This window comes from Aythya ferina, assembly GCF_964211825.1.
Source record: "Aythya ferina genome assembly, chromosome: 3".
NCBI classification, from domain to species: domain Eukaryota; kingdom Metazoa; phylum Chordata; class Aves; order Anseriformes; family Anatidae; genus Aythya; species Aythya ferina.
In genome coordinates, this window is record NC_140298.1 from 24,834,350 (window position 1) to 24,848,720 (window position 14,371).

Sequence of the window (14,371 nt, forward strand, 5' to 3'; positions counted from 1 at the left end):
ATGGCAGCAGACAGCCCTGAAATAAATGGCCAGTCTGGACGTGTCCTTGTCACAGGCCACTACTATCTATAGGCCACAAAACACTTCTCAACACCCCATAACAGATGAAGGGCTTACTGCACTCTCCTCTCCCATAAGCGGCTTGTCCGTGCTGTTTAATACTATTACTCAGCCTCTGTGAGGCAGCACAGAGATGAGAAATGCATATTAGTGTTGATTCACGTCTGAACTATTATAATACTGCCTTTGCTAATGATTAGGGTTTCCAGCACATGGCAACTAGCTGACCGAGCTCGGGCTGATTTTACAACTCATATACTTAACAATATTTATTGGATTTCAGTATATTTTTTTAGCATTTTTTTTTCCAGTAACTAGTAATGCTACACCTTTTTAGCAATACAAGAGGGCTAAGGTTCCTTCCTCGTGCCTATAGTTAGAAAATCAGTGCCCTAGTTAGGTGCATGCTCTCTTAGTAAACTGGATCCTTGTTCTGATGTAAATGTTTTCTCCTGTAATCACACAATCAGGCAATCCTGTGTGAGAAACAGTCCAGTGATGACCATTCCAGCACTCAGTTATATTGGAAAAGGGTCATGGACAAAATTACAGTCTAAACTACAGGCAGTTATTTCAGAGTTTTGGAAATCCCCATGTACAATTCTGGAAAGCCACTGCTGAGCTGAGCCACCGTGATAGATCATTAGAGCAAGGCCGTACAGATGTCTTTGAAAAAGCTTAGTTTTGGTGGTACTTTTGGATCACATTAAATATCTCCCTTCTCGTGAAGAAAGATAGTCTTGTACCACCACCTGCACATTTCCAGGTAATTCTGCACAGTTCATAACGTGCAGTGGGTTTCGTTCAGAAACCTGAGTGAAGGCTTCCTCATCTCTGCACAACAGCAGATGGTGCTGTTGTCACTGAGAAGTGCCTTCCAGTTTAATTTTCTGGAGAAAAGAAAGTACGTGACCGTGGAGAAAAAGAAAGGAAAGGAAAAGAAAAAAGAATAGGAGAAGAAGATAACTGCCATTTCTCAGATTTTTAGCTAGAGAAAGTAAGAAACGCAAAGAGAAGAATGATAAATGCAGAGAAAATCAAAAGGGCTATATAAAAGAGAGACCAGATCTGTAATTTTCAAGAGGTGCTAGTACAGAGGAAGGTGTAAATGCAATTAGGAGAGGCAGAGAGGCAGCACAGGCTGTGTTCTAGATCCTTCCTCCCCCATTGCTCTCAGGAGACCCTGAACTCTGATGAGGAAGGTGCCGAATACTGGCAGTTCCCCACCGACTTTGTAAGGAGCTATTGTCACCTGGAAGTGTATCTCAAGCCAAGCATTTGAAATCAGAGACATCAAAAAAACCTGAGAATTTTCCAAAAATAGCTTTAAATATTTGAGTGGGGAAGGGGGAAGAGCAGAATCGGGCAGGTAATGAGAAGCTGTGGCTGCAGAACCAGCCCTCTTGCACTCAGTGATGGACCGCATGCTTTCAGCTTTATCTGGGCTGTGCTGCACGGCTACCTTTATTATCTGCTCTAGCAAGAAAGGGAGCATGAAGGAAGAATGCTCAGGAGCTACCTGATAAAAGAGATAATGCAAAACAAAAAGAAACAGTAAAGTATCTTTAGGACAGTACCGTTAGCATTGTGCAGTGACATTACCCACACCTGGGTAAGTGATGCTCTGTCTGAAGTCCTTTGAGCAGGATGGCTACATTCATCAGAAACACACTGCTATCTGTGTGCTTTGTAGGATGTTTGCTTTAAAAATAAAGTTGCAATTCTAACACTAAACATCCTTCCCTCAGAAGCACATTTCAAGGCAGCCGGTGAAAAGCAGTTGAGTCCAATTGAATGTTCCCAGTGATGGGAATTCACAAATCTATACTATGTGGGTTGTCACTAGGAGCTATAGGGAGCAAGTTAAGCTGGTAAATCTCTAGTTATACTGAGTGCAGTGGAATGGTCTGGAAAAGATGAATTAGGAGAAAGAATTAGATGTAATCCTTTGCCATCTGTCCTTATTTTGCTAACGTACTTGACAGGGCACTGCTGAAATCTGCAGTCGCTTTTTATCTGCTTCACATAGCTGAAGATCATTTGCTATACAGACTGGAATCAAAAATCTTCCCAGTCACAACCTGCTTTCCCATTTGTTGGTCCTGTTTATTTTTTATTTTATTTTTATTAAAAATAAAGTTTAGGACTTCCCATTCAGCTGTAGGCTACACCATTCATTCTCAACCTCTCCCCTTTGCTAGGACTCAGAGCCAGATGGTAAAGCTTAAATAGATTGTACTATTGGCTCAATAGAGAAGTAAAAGGGCTGTTAAAGTGTACATAATCCATCCTTCTCCAGCTTTCAGCCCAGAAAGTATGTATAGATCTGGGAGAAATGTGACAATTGAGAAAATGTCCATATGGCACCACATAGTTTCTCTGTGACAGCCTTTGTCTCCAGGTCTTCATCCAGCAAATCATGTAAACATGAGCTTATTCTAAGTACACGCCTGAGTATTTTGCTGTTCTGGATTTTAGTGTACAGGGGATTCTATTGATAATGAACCAGATAAGAGGATCTGTGGTAGTGGGGGAAATACTCTGTGACTCCCGTATGAATATCTGCCAGCTGCAACCCTGGGAGCCTTTAGTCTTTTTAAATGCCTGGTGATATTACAGGGAGTAGAGCCTTACTACAGGAAGGTGGATTAAAACAATCCCAGATATAACCAAATCATAGGGACCAATACAGTTCTCACTCAGTTCAGTGAGAACAGAGCAAAATGCCAGTTTATTCTGGGGAGGAGAGAAAGGAGGAGGAAAGAGAGGGTGCAGGGAGGGAGGGAGGAAGCTTCCACTTTGCTCCCAACTCCTAGGCATTTCTCTTTGCAGATGTGAAGGTTTGCAAGGTCTTATCTTTTCCAAATGCATGCTATAAGGAGTTTTTTAGGGCCTTGGCTTAAGAAGATGCAGCATGGGTGAATAGCTTTTCTGTGGTGAGCTAAAGCAAATCTGCTATCCCTTCTGGGAGCACAGACATAGCCCGCTACATACACAGAAGTTATCTTAGATTTTCAGATCAGTGGAGAAATTGGTCAGGCACTGATTGAAAGCAAGATTATTTCCTCAGTGGGAAGTTTGGGTGTGAAAGATCCAGACCACTGCTGCTTTCTATCTCCAACAGTCCTTTACATCACCGTAAAGCAAAGGAAAAAGGTTTTAAAATATCCTCCTTCACCTTCCATAGTACTTTAGAATAGGCTTAACTAACCTCACAAGGAAAAAGCAATAGGCACTTGTTTCAAGATGTAGTCTTCGCATTTTGAATTGCGCATATGACTTCAGAGAACTTTTTTAAGTCTATTTTGAATTTTCCATTCTAAAAATAAAGACAGAACAACTCATTGGTTTAGCTGAGAACAGCAACTTTGAAAGCATTAGGCAAGAAGCAGCTCTGGTGTTTTGAAAACAGCTCCTAATGCTGTTGTCTTTAATGGGGATGGCTAATCCTCTCTGTTTTCTCATATTCCCAGTGATTCTCTCTAATTGGAAGCTTGCCAGTTATTCTGCAAAACTCCTGACTCACTCCAACATCATTTAGGTCCTTCTTAATTGATTGCAGGATATCTTCAAAGTCAGAGGAGGGCTCTCATTTGATGCTGTAAAAGCTTTTCCAAGAGGCCACAATCTCTTCAGTTTTTGCAATGTGCTTTAAAGATAGTGAGATCAAAGGACAAACCCCCAGATCAGCTCATCTGTAGAAATACAACTCTTTTACAACCTCGTTATAAAGGCAGTGGGGTTTGTTTTATTTTTGAACTTGGCCTTGCAGGTCTAATTTTTCCTGTCCTATATACAGGAATAATAAAAAAAAAAAAAAGAGGCATTTAGCTTATTGCCACAACATTTCTTCTTTACTTCATCCCTTAAATCTCGGGCATGTAAAGAGTTGCTGGTGGTCTTCTGCACATCTAAGAGGTCCTCCACTAGAGTCCATTCAAAGCATTTTATAGGCAGTAATGTGCGAAGCCTCAAAGCACACTACCAAGGCATTTATTACTACGTTTTTACACTCAGGAAGATGTACCACAATAATTACACAACTTGAAAACCCAAATAATTAGTCATCAGTATTCGGACAGTACAAACACTGTAATGGGACCCAGCATTCGGGAGCTGAATGTACTTCTGAAAGCATGGCTCTCTTCCAGTAGCTGCCCAAAAATGGAGGCATCCAAAATAACTATCCATCTTTGAGAATCTTGACCTTAAAATCTTTTCTTCCCCCTCCACATCCTGCCATGATAGCTAATTAGTTCTCTTTTTTCATTCCGTGTCACATAAATCTTGAAAATTCCCACTGTAGAGGCATAGCACTATATTGTAAGAAGAGAAAAAGAAAAAAGGAAAATGGAGATGGCATTTTCCAGAAGCGTTTGACCTTAGCCTAGTTTCCTTCTGGTTTCCATTGAAATTACTGCATAAATAAATGCTGAGCAAAGCTTTGCAGTTCTTTAGAGATCTCACAGTTTTTTTTTTCGTGGGAAACCAATTTTATAATACTTTGGAGTTACCTTTGTAAGCCCATCCTAGAGATCTCTGACAGTTCTGCACCACCTGTGCTTTAAAAAAAAAAATTAAAAAAATGTGGTTTTTTTTGTTTTTTTTTTTACAGATCCTGGTGTAGATTTTTTCCTCACAAAAACATGTTGAAAACAAAAGCCACAGAGGAAACGCCTGCCTTTTGGTTAGCTCTGCAAGTATGTTCTCAGACAAGCTGTACTAAGTCAGTTTGAGACTCAGTGTCATTACCAGGCTATTTCTTCTTTCCTTTTTCTGATAGAGGCCCTCATGTATCTAACTGTCCTGAACAACAGTGCTGATGCATCACTTTTGACACTGAATTTTGACACTGCACTAGTTCCATATTCTGGACTGTAAGGCAGACTGAAATGTGCTGCTACTCTGAAAAACAACTCTAAAAATAGTGTTGGGATGTGTGCATGGGTGGCTGTGTATGGAAGGGGAATTCAGCATTCCTCATCTCTTGATAATTTTATGTACATGTACACAGTTTATATTAAATAAATATTTTCCTCACCTAAACACCATTGAGGCAAGTTCATCCTGGACCCTTAAGAAAAGGAGTGTTTGTGTAGCTGTTCATGTGTGCATCACTCTCATGAAAATGTAAGAGATGCTTGGTTAGTCACTGCTGATGCTGTGAAGTCCAAGCCAAAATCCTCTTTATGCTGGTGTGGAGTAATACAGACTTAAGAAAGAGTCATTTAGAGATAGGACACAACCGACTTTGGTCTGTAAAATGTTACATATACATGTACATATAACATATATATGTGTGAAATAAAAATACCTGTAGATGATTATTTATATACACACTCACAACAACAGACTAAACCTTTCCTTTCTCTCAAAAAAATACCTTCATAGCTGGCCATAATTTTGGTAAGATATGACATTTCATTAAAACTTAGCAATCCTTTTTCACTCGGACATTCATTCGGGACTTTGTTAGTAGCAAATCAGACCTGAGAAATGAGGGAAAAAGAAGATTAAAATATGCAATCATGTCCAAAAAAAAAAAAAAAAAGAATCTCTGAATTTTAATTCATGCAATAACAGAGAAAATCCAGCAGATGGTGGAAGGAGACCACAGTGTGAAATGAGCGCTGGGCATTTTCTCCAGCTATGGACGTGAGCCCTTCAAGAAAGTCTCTGTCATTATTCATAACGCACCATCAGTGCTTAAAACAGAAATAGGACCAGAATTGTTTAGACCATGCGCGTCGTGTCTAAAAATTTAGGCGGTGTCATGTAAGGCTGATTTTGACTTACATGGCAAAGACAAATATATTCTGAGTGTGGATCGTAGGCTTTGTTTTACAGCCAATTGACATCAGTGACAGTACAAAATCACTTAACTAATACACATACTGGTGACTGCTTTTATTCTGTGCCTAATAGTTGTTAAGGATGGAGTGTATTTGTCTTTTTTTTTTTTTTTTCAAGCATATTGGTTTATTGTTCAGCTGGTAGCTGATGATCATACCTGCATTACCGAAAGCTGTAGCAGAGGGAAAAGACATTACACTTGCAGACCATATTTCCTCGGTGAGTGACAAGCCCCTGCAGAGCTCCCTATCTGAAGCAGCTTCCTGCCAGTGACAGCCGAGAAGCCAGGAATATGTCTGCTGTAATCCTAAGAGATGTATGTTGGGGGGCTGACATCTTCTTTTATCTGCTTCATTCTCTAAATATTATCTCTCTCTAACTTCTGTGCCTTGCTTCTGGCATATCAAGATAGATATTAAACAGCTGAGAGATGATCCAGATCAGCAGCATCCCGAATTTTCCATGAAGCCAATCAACTCTTACAAAAACCAGCAGCAGCACAGGGTGTTGCTGCAATTTAGGAGGTCCTTTCAGTAATCAGAATAGGCTTCAGAAATAACCCGGACAGAAATGTAGGCAATGGGGAACCCCTGCTTGCCTTGCTCCAGAGAAGCACGGTATGAGAGGAGGCACAGCAGCAGTGTCGATGTGACATGCTGCTTCCTATCTGCAGTTCTGGCACCTAAATCTGCCATCCCACAAGCACCCCAAGCACTCCTTGGCCTTAGCAGAAGGCCCATAAAAACTCATTCTCCAAATAGTTCTCAAACAACTGAGATTACTTTATTGCAGCAGGCTGAAAATAAAGCTGATGAGAGCTTAGGCCCTTTTCTGATTAGTGGCTGTCCTGTCATTTTTCCACGGGAGCACATGTCTGAGCTACTCTAAGTGGGCTTATTTTGGTCAGTACCTTTTGCAGACCTACTGGTAATAGCTGGTGGATGCCCTTTTCTCAGGCCTGGAGAGCTTGCCTTTGGCACACCACCTTCTTCTACACCCTTCAGAGATGTGGAAGTGCACATTTATATGCATTTATGCAGAGCACTTCTGAGGTCTCCCATGACGGCCAGGTAGGTCACTCCTCCTGCCCTTTGCAGCAGGGAAAGCTGCAGTGCCAACCTGTTGTGTACCATTGGACATGCTCAGCACCTGTCTCATTATATAAATAACATATCCCTTTTATTTTTCATTTTGGGAGCAAAGATATCAGGAAAACAGTTTGCCTCCCAGAACACAGTATGTCCAGAGGAAATGGTCGAATACAAACGCTTTCTCCCGGTGGTAGTTCTGGGAGGTCTTTATTTCATCACTTACAGGAGGCTTTGGCTTTCACTTGCTTCTTCTGTTTGTCTGTGACTCCTTTCATCACCGATAGCCACATTAATGATGCCAGTGCTCAAGGCGTCAGAATATGTAAGCAGACCGAGCTGGGCTTTCTGTGCAATTGTTTCTCTGTTCAAGAAGAGATATGCTGTGTATTTTCTTCATGTCCGTCGGCATTAGGAAAATTTCAAGAATGCTAAGTGCTGATTTGACTTTGCCGTTTGGTGGCGATGCTGTGGTGATGATTCAAGTGAGTAAATCCGGGGATGGCTTGCAAGCACATAGATCTGTATTCCCACTGCATGCAATGCTCTGCCTGACACAATAACTCAAGGCTTTAAACGCTTCCAGTGACCAGCAGCCTGAGCGGCAGCCCACAGTAACCAGATCTGGGGGGAGAAGAGGCATTCCTATTCTCCCCACGGACGGTGGGGAAGGCAGTGTGTTTCCACTGCTTCTTTGCTACTTGCCCCATACAGGCCACATCAGACCATTAGGCTTGGATAGCCTCTGCCATATTCAACCAAGACAGAGTGTTACTGGCCCTCTGTAGACAGGCCAGATCCAGAGAAGAGCTGGTCAATTCACAAAGAACATATCCATTCCCTACAGTCTGGGTATTATGTTTCCCTGTACATTCAGCCTGTCTCAGTAGATCCAGTACTCTTGAAAAAGGATACATTTCCCCCTGCTTTCTGGCCTTCTGATAGAGAAATGTAAGTGAGCACATGATTCAATCCTGGATTTCTTCCAAATCCTTCAAGTGGTGAGCTTGGCTTGACTGAGGCTTTCTGTGTCTTTGTATTGTTTCTGTCAGGCCTACATTCAGCTGCTGTGTTTTTGGGCTGTGTACAGTGGCAGCTATATCCATAATGGCCTTTTCCCTGGTTTTGGATACCTAAAAATGTAGCGTGAATACTCCAGAGGCATGTGCTGAAGCTGATGTGGGGCTTCCGGCAGCAATCTGAAATGCTCGCCAATAGTTTATGATCACTCTCTGCTCAAGTGGTTTCCTATTCATCACTGTCCTGATGACACCTCCCACTTGTAGATAATATTGAAAGATTTAGCTTCTCTGTTTGGATGTGTCTCTGCGTTTTGCAGGAGGTACTGAACTCGAGATACAGGTCAGCAAGGAGAACCTGTCTTTTCCTAAGGCGTAGCATGCCTCATTAGCAATGTGTTACATATCTGCCTCTTTATTAAAGGTGGGATAATTCTTTGTCTGCCCTTCCACATGCGTGATAGCTGCATCCTGTGATGATACCAGTTGTCCATATTGCATGTTTGTTTGGGAGCTATGTCAATGACACATATATGAAAACGGTGGAAGAAATGTTGTCAGATAAATTACAGATCCCACCAGACTCCAGATGGATTCTGGACCTCTGAGAGCAGGAATTGGTGGTATTGCTCTGGGTTGCTGGGGTCAGTCCCAGCTCCGGGGAGATCACCAGACATCCCATACAAGGTACTGCAAACAATCCCAACACCATTACGGCTTTCTTCAGCTTTAGATCTGTTCCCTGACTCTTTCTAACTGACAGAGGAAGATGGGACCGTGATGGATCACAGCTTCTGCCACATGATCTCTGCCTCCATCCCCAGGAGCCTGTAGCTTCTGGGCCTTTACGCTGATCCCTCAGAGCCCCTTTAATACATCTTGCTGACAGCGCCAGTGCTTTCCCACCTCACATCTGATCCCTGCAGTGCTCTCAGCCATCTGCCTCTTTTCTTTTCTTGGACGTGGGGGGGGGTAGTGTCTTTCTTTATCCAACAGTTCTTGACAATATTCTCTGCATCATGGATATATTTGCTCTTGTCAAACTGGGCCTTTCCTCACCTGCAACCACTCAGCTGAACACTCTTTCAGTGCCTGTTGAAGCCTCTTCTGTCCTTGGGAAGGGGTGGGTTGCCTGGCTTCTCAGCAGCACCCATACTGCCTTTGTGACTTGTGGTAGCCCCTGACATTAGGAAAGATGCCTTACTTTTCCATTCCTTCTATTGCTCCAATTATTTTTTTTATTTCCTTTAATGCTGTAGTTATTCCTGGAGGCATGAGTTGTAAAGATGGAAATAGATGAAGGCAATTGTATGCCTGGAAGACATCCTCCCCTTCAAACACCTCTTGATATGCGTCCTAATGGCTTCATTACAGGGATGCTAGTGAATATTGCTAGCTCCGCATATTTTTATTTTTAATTTGTTCTGCTTACATTGACTGCATGAATTGTTTGCTTCAAACTTAGAGCCCTTATGTGGTGATGAATTCACTGGGTACAGCTGAAAGCAGAGGATTTGGTGCTGCCAGCAACACTGATTTGACTTGCAATTTACTCTGCCTAATGGCACAGAGATATTGCATTGATTTAATTCAGCTTTGCATGGTTATAATTCCTTTCTGTCTCTGGCGTAGTTCTGAGGAAGCCTTTGCAGCCTAGCACACTTAGTAATGTCCTACTGTCTTCCTAGCATTCATTCCCCTGATGGCGTGCTACTGCTGTCTCTTGGCACGTAGCAGAGTTTTATTTTTGCCCTTTTGCACCATATTAATGTCATCACCGTGCAAGCTTTCCTACGCTGTGCACATTTTTCTCACAGCACCAAAGGTCTTCCCTGGTGTCCTCTGCTTCATATTTATGCGTTTGGCTTTGATGAGGTTTTACGCTTATCAGTTCTACATGGCTATGCCCACCCCACTGCTGCTCAGTTTTTGGCTGGGTGCCTTTGCAGCAGTGTTAGACACACCTGTAGTTTACCAGCAATGAGGACAGCTTTTCTTTCAGCAGTCTCATTGCCCTTTTTTTCTCACTTACGAATCTACCACTAATTACTTCAGGTTTTAAGATCTCCTACTCCCATGAGTCAGCCATTTTCCGTGCAGTTTGGCAGCATACCAACCTATTGTTTCTCCAGATTTTTGATTACACAACTGTGGGGCAGATACCTCCTGAATGTGTCATTTTTATTTTATTTTTTTTTTCTGAGGACTGGAAATGCTTCTGAGACATTTCTAGGATTTTGCATGGGGTTCTTCCAGTCTGCAGTTGGTATACATCCAGATGCTGCAGAAGCACATGGGAGCCACTGCCAAGTTCAGCTAGCAGTGTGAATGGGCTTATTTTGGCTTCCTGTTTACCCAGCCCCATGGCAATTTGTTAGATTTCTCATGTGACTCAAAAGAATGGCTCACAGAGCTATTGTCGATGCTTCCTCTTTCATTTTCTGCAGCATTGGGACAGAAACGTGGTGTGAACCCATGATGTCTTCTCCATACCTCTGTGTTCAGGGAAAGTGTGGGGTTGTCCCTTTTTTTCCTTTTTTTCAGTCTTCATAGCTGCTTATGACATATACGTATTCTGTTTTGCCACCACATCCAGTGTCCAAACCAAATGTGAACCTGACAGAGAAACAGGGAGCTGATGCTGGTTGCTTCTCCCTTTCCCTCCTCCCCTGGGAGTGCACAGTGGTCAGGAGCCCACCTACTTTCAAGCAGAGCTAGCTCCTCACCTGGAGCTCACACAGCCCACCCCAGAAGGAAATTGCCAGCTCTTCTTGGGGGTGCACCATTGTATAGGGCAGGCCCCAAACAATGAACCAGGCAGGGAAGGGCTGCGGAGACTGAGACTGTGGGTTTTGTGCAGGAGTCAAAGCAAGAGACAGCTGTGCAGCCTGAAAGATGATCAGAAGATAAAATGGCAGAAGCTGAATTTCTAAAGACATTCTAATGCCAATTAGAAGCCTGAAATCTCCCTGGCTTGCCCTGCCCCAGAAATCCAGATCAAATCATGCTCTGAGTTATTCCCACAAAAGGAACTGGAAATTCAATAGGTCAGCTTGCCAGCTAGAATAAGTCAACTAACTCCACGCTCCCTGTCATCAGAGGACCTGGCCCCATGACTATGAGCTGCAGATTTTCCACATGGCTGTTTCCCTGGGACTTGCATCATCACCCTGCACAACAAGGAGAGTCCAAGGTCCCAGTGTAGGAGCTTTTTAAGGAAGCAAAGGAAGAGAACCAACAAAAGCTCAGGTTCGCGTCATTCACCTGGTTTAGTAGGGTTTTGGAGCAGTACCTCCCCATATCCTCAAACACCATGTGATTGTTGCCAGATCTTAGTGCCAAGTCCTTCAGCTGACATCGGGAATGGGTAAGGTCAAGGACCCACAGAGCAGCTGTGCCACAGTTGGCTTCTAGCCTGTCCCACCCCACCGACAGTGCAGCACTTACAGAATCAGGGTACAGACACAGAAAGCCTTAAAATCTGCCTCCTGATCTACTTGTTCATTAATATAGAAAAGAATATTCTGCATCTCAGCCTTACACTAAGGACCCCAGTCATATCGTAGGATTTGTCAGACAACATATGCCGGTGGAAATGAGTTCTAGCGATTCTGCCTGAAATCCCAAGAGCATGCCATCTGCCCCTAGGCAGAGAACCCCCGGGCAGTTGTGTGCATCAATTGCTAGGTGTCAAGTCACCCATCCAGCTGCATGTGTGCATCTCCATCCGTGAGCTTCAACTAGAAATCACAGCTGGGAAGTGCTGCTATGAAGAAGGATGATCATTACCTAACACACTTCTCTTAGCAAAGGCACAAACTCAGTGATTTACTAGTCCTTTCCCATTACTGACTGCTGTGCTCTCATACACTGTATATCATATTAACAGAATAAGAGCTTTGGTGTGATCCCTCTCTGTCCCCTGCTGTCACCCTGAACCTTTTATGTGAGGACTGAAAATCAAAGCGGTTTATTTAAAAAAATGACAGGATAGTAGGAAATATAAATAAAAAAATAAACAAACAAAAAGCCTTAAAATGAGCTACTAATTATTAATGTGAATGCTTTTCACATCCATCTCCTTCTAACTATCTCAATGGAATCACAGAGTCACGGAATGATTCAGTCGAACCTCATGCTGTGAGAAGATCCATTTGTCATAGTTCTTTAATTTTTTATCCATTTGTAAAGCATCCTGAAACCTAGCCAGCAATAAAACGGCAAAGAAACTGCCCAAGGCACCCTCTTAGAGAAGCAGTATGGGCTGCACTCTGTTCTGCCACAGATTAGTCTAAATCAGTAGCTGCTCCATGATGTCAGTGAAACCCAACTGCTGAAATGCAGAGGAGAATCTGGCCCCGTAATCTCACTCCATGATGAAACTGCTAGTGTAAATAATGACTGGTGCTGCTCGGCTCTTTCCACACTCCCCCACCCCCCCAAAGTGCTTTAATGAATAATTAATTTCATGAATAAGCTTTAATGAATGACCTAATACACTTTAATGGCCAAACTAGTAAGACTGTAAGTTAGAACACTTTCCCTTGCACTTTTCTCTCCTCTAGCCCCACTGCCTTCCTTTGCTCTCGTGAAACAGCAAATTGCCCACTGAACTACTTGCCAATCACATACACAGCCACCACATCCTGGTAGGGACCATCAAACTGCAAAAGTGGACAGTTTATAATTGCAGGAAAGACATTCTACATTTGTTTTAAATGTGTAGCCTATGTTCCAAAATGTATGTGCTGAAAAAGAACAAACCTTTAAGCATTTAATTCCCTTTATTTTTGTTCCCCCTGAGATTAAAATCCATTCATTTCAATCAGGCCATTCAGAGGAAGGTTGTAAAATGAACGACACAATTAACCAGTTAATATAGCACATATGGAATTTTAATTCCAGCTGAAAATCAGACAGGCTTTTCTAAAGCTGTTCGCTGGCGAAAAGAATAATATATATATATATATAAGTGGTATTTGAATTCAGCCAATGCATTTCACTTTAGTGATAGTTTTTGGTTGGGTTTCCCAGTACTCTTAGTATTCCTGACTAAAACTTCTTGAGTTCCATCAGTAGAGGGCAAATATATCATTACAGATGGAAGAAATCAGGAACACAGCAAGACTAAGGACGCAGTTTTGCAAGCTCACATCGCAATTGCAAAGAACTGCGTGTTTGCTCATCTTATTAAAAGCTATAAGAATCAGTCTGGGGACAATTTTTCTGAAACGTCTTCCAAGTGGCTCAAACACAGCATTCAGAAATGGAGGCACCTCCAGTCAGGCAGTACTTCTGAAAATACTTAGTCATGCATCCAAAGTCATATGAATAACAGGTACCTGCTCCAGCAGCAGTTTTAACCAAATGCCTTCTGACCAAAGCAATGGGGTTTTATGGGTGCGGCTTAAAAATTAATCAAAATAAACAAATAAAACACCCCTTACAGGAGAGCTGGAAGGCAACTGGACAGTTTGCTATCTGATGAACTTGAATGTCTCTGTAACCAGTCCCTCCTGTTCGGTCCTGCTGGCCACCCCTTTCTGTTCTGCTTGTATTGACACACTCTGCAGGCTTTTAACCATGTTTCTGAGTCAGGTAACAGTAAAAGATGACCCATTAGCCAGCTAGATTAAACAAGAGACACCAAACAGCAGATAATAGCCAAAGGGTAGGGAATGGGAACAAGTCAACATTACTCAAGGGGTTAGCAAGATGTTCCAAAATTTAATCTCGGTGTTCATTTAGTTAAGTAAATATACAGTCAACCCCCGTTTGCACAAGCCTTGATCACATGAGGTAATCATCTCTGGGGAAAAAAGCCACATTCCTCCAGCACGGATTTTATGTAACAAAATACTATCCCACACACACACTCCCAGGCTTCGGCAATGATTTCATTTACCTGCATTACTTTCACTTCCCCTTCATTTCTCCCAGATCCATATTCCTTTATCGTGGGGAATGCAGCAGGAAGTGCCATGGATTTGTTATGAAGAAAAAGGCCCAAGAAAATGCTGGATAAAGAGGGAAAGGTTAAAAAAGCATGTGTTTAGAGTGTTGAAATCCCCTGGCATTAGTCTATACCCCAGATTACCTCAATTGTACTCTCTTCTTTCCTTTTTTGTTCTTTTCTGTTCTTTTTGTGAAGACCAAAACAACCATATTAAAATACGCTTATCAGTATAAATCTGTATTTTTTTCTGTGTTTTCTCTTATCCTCTCTTCAAGGACTAAACTTTGTGAACCTGACTTGCTCTTTATACTTCGGTTTGCATGTGGGAGGTTTTTATTTTTATTTTTTTCCTTTCCTTGTTTCTTATTTTATTCTGAGTGAGGGGGTGAGGAGGA

The 14,371-nt window shown here is 42.3% G+C and overlaps 1 long non-coding RNA gene across 1 annotated transcript in view; it reads right to left on the bottom strand.

Annotated features, from left to right (window-relative positions):
* LOC311434939 overlaps window positions 1-14,371 on the bottom strand; it is a 56,625-nt gene that overhangs the window by 1,599 nt on the left and 40,655 nt on the right. Inside the window, exon 3 of the long non-coding RNA XR_014691845.1 lies at window positions 13,926-14,037. This is a non-coding gene — a long non-coding RNA (uncharacterized lncRNA). The remainder of the gene's footprint in view (window positions 1-13,925; window positions 14,038-14,371) is intronic.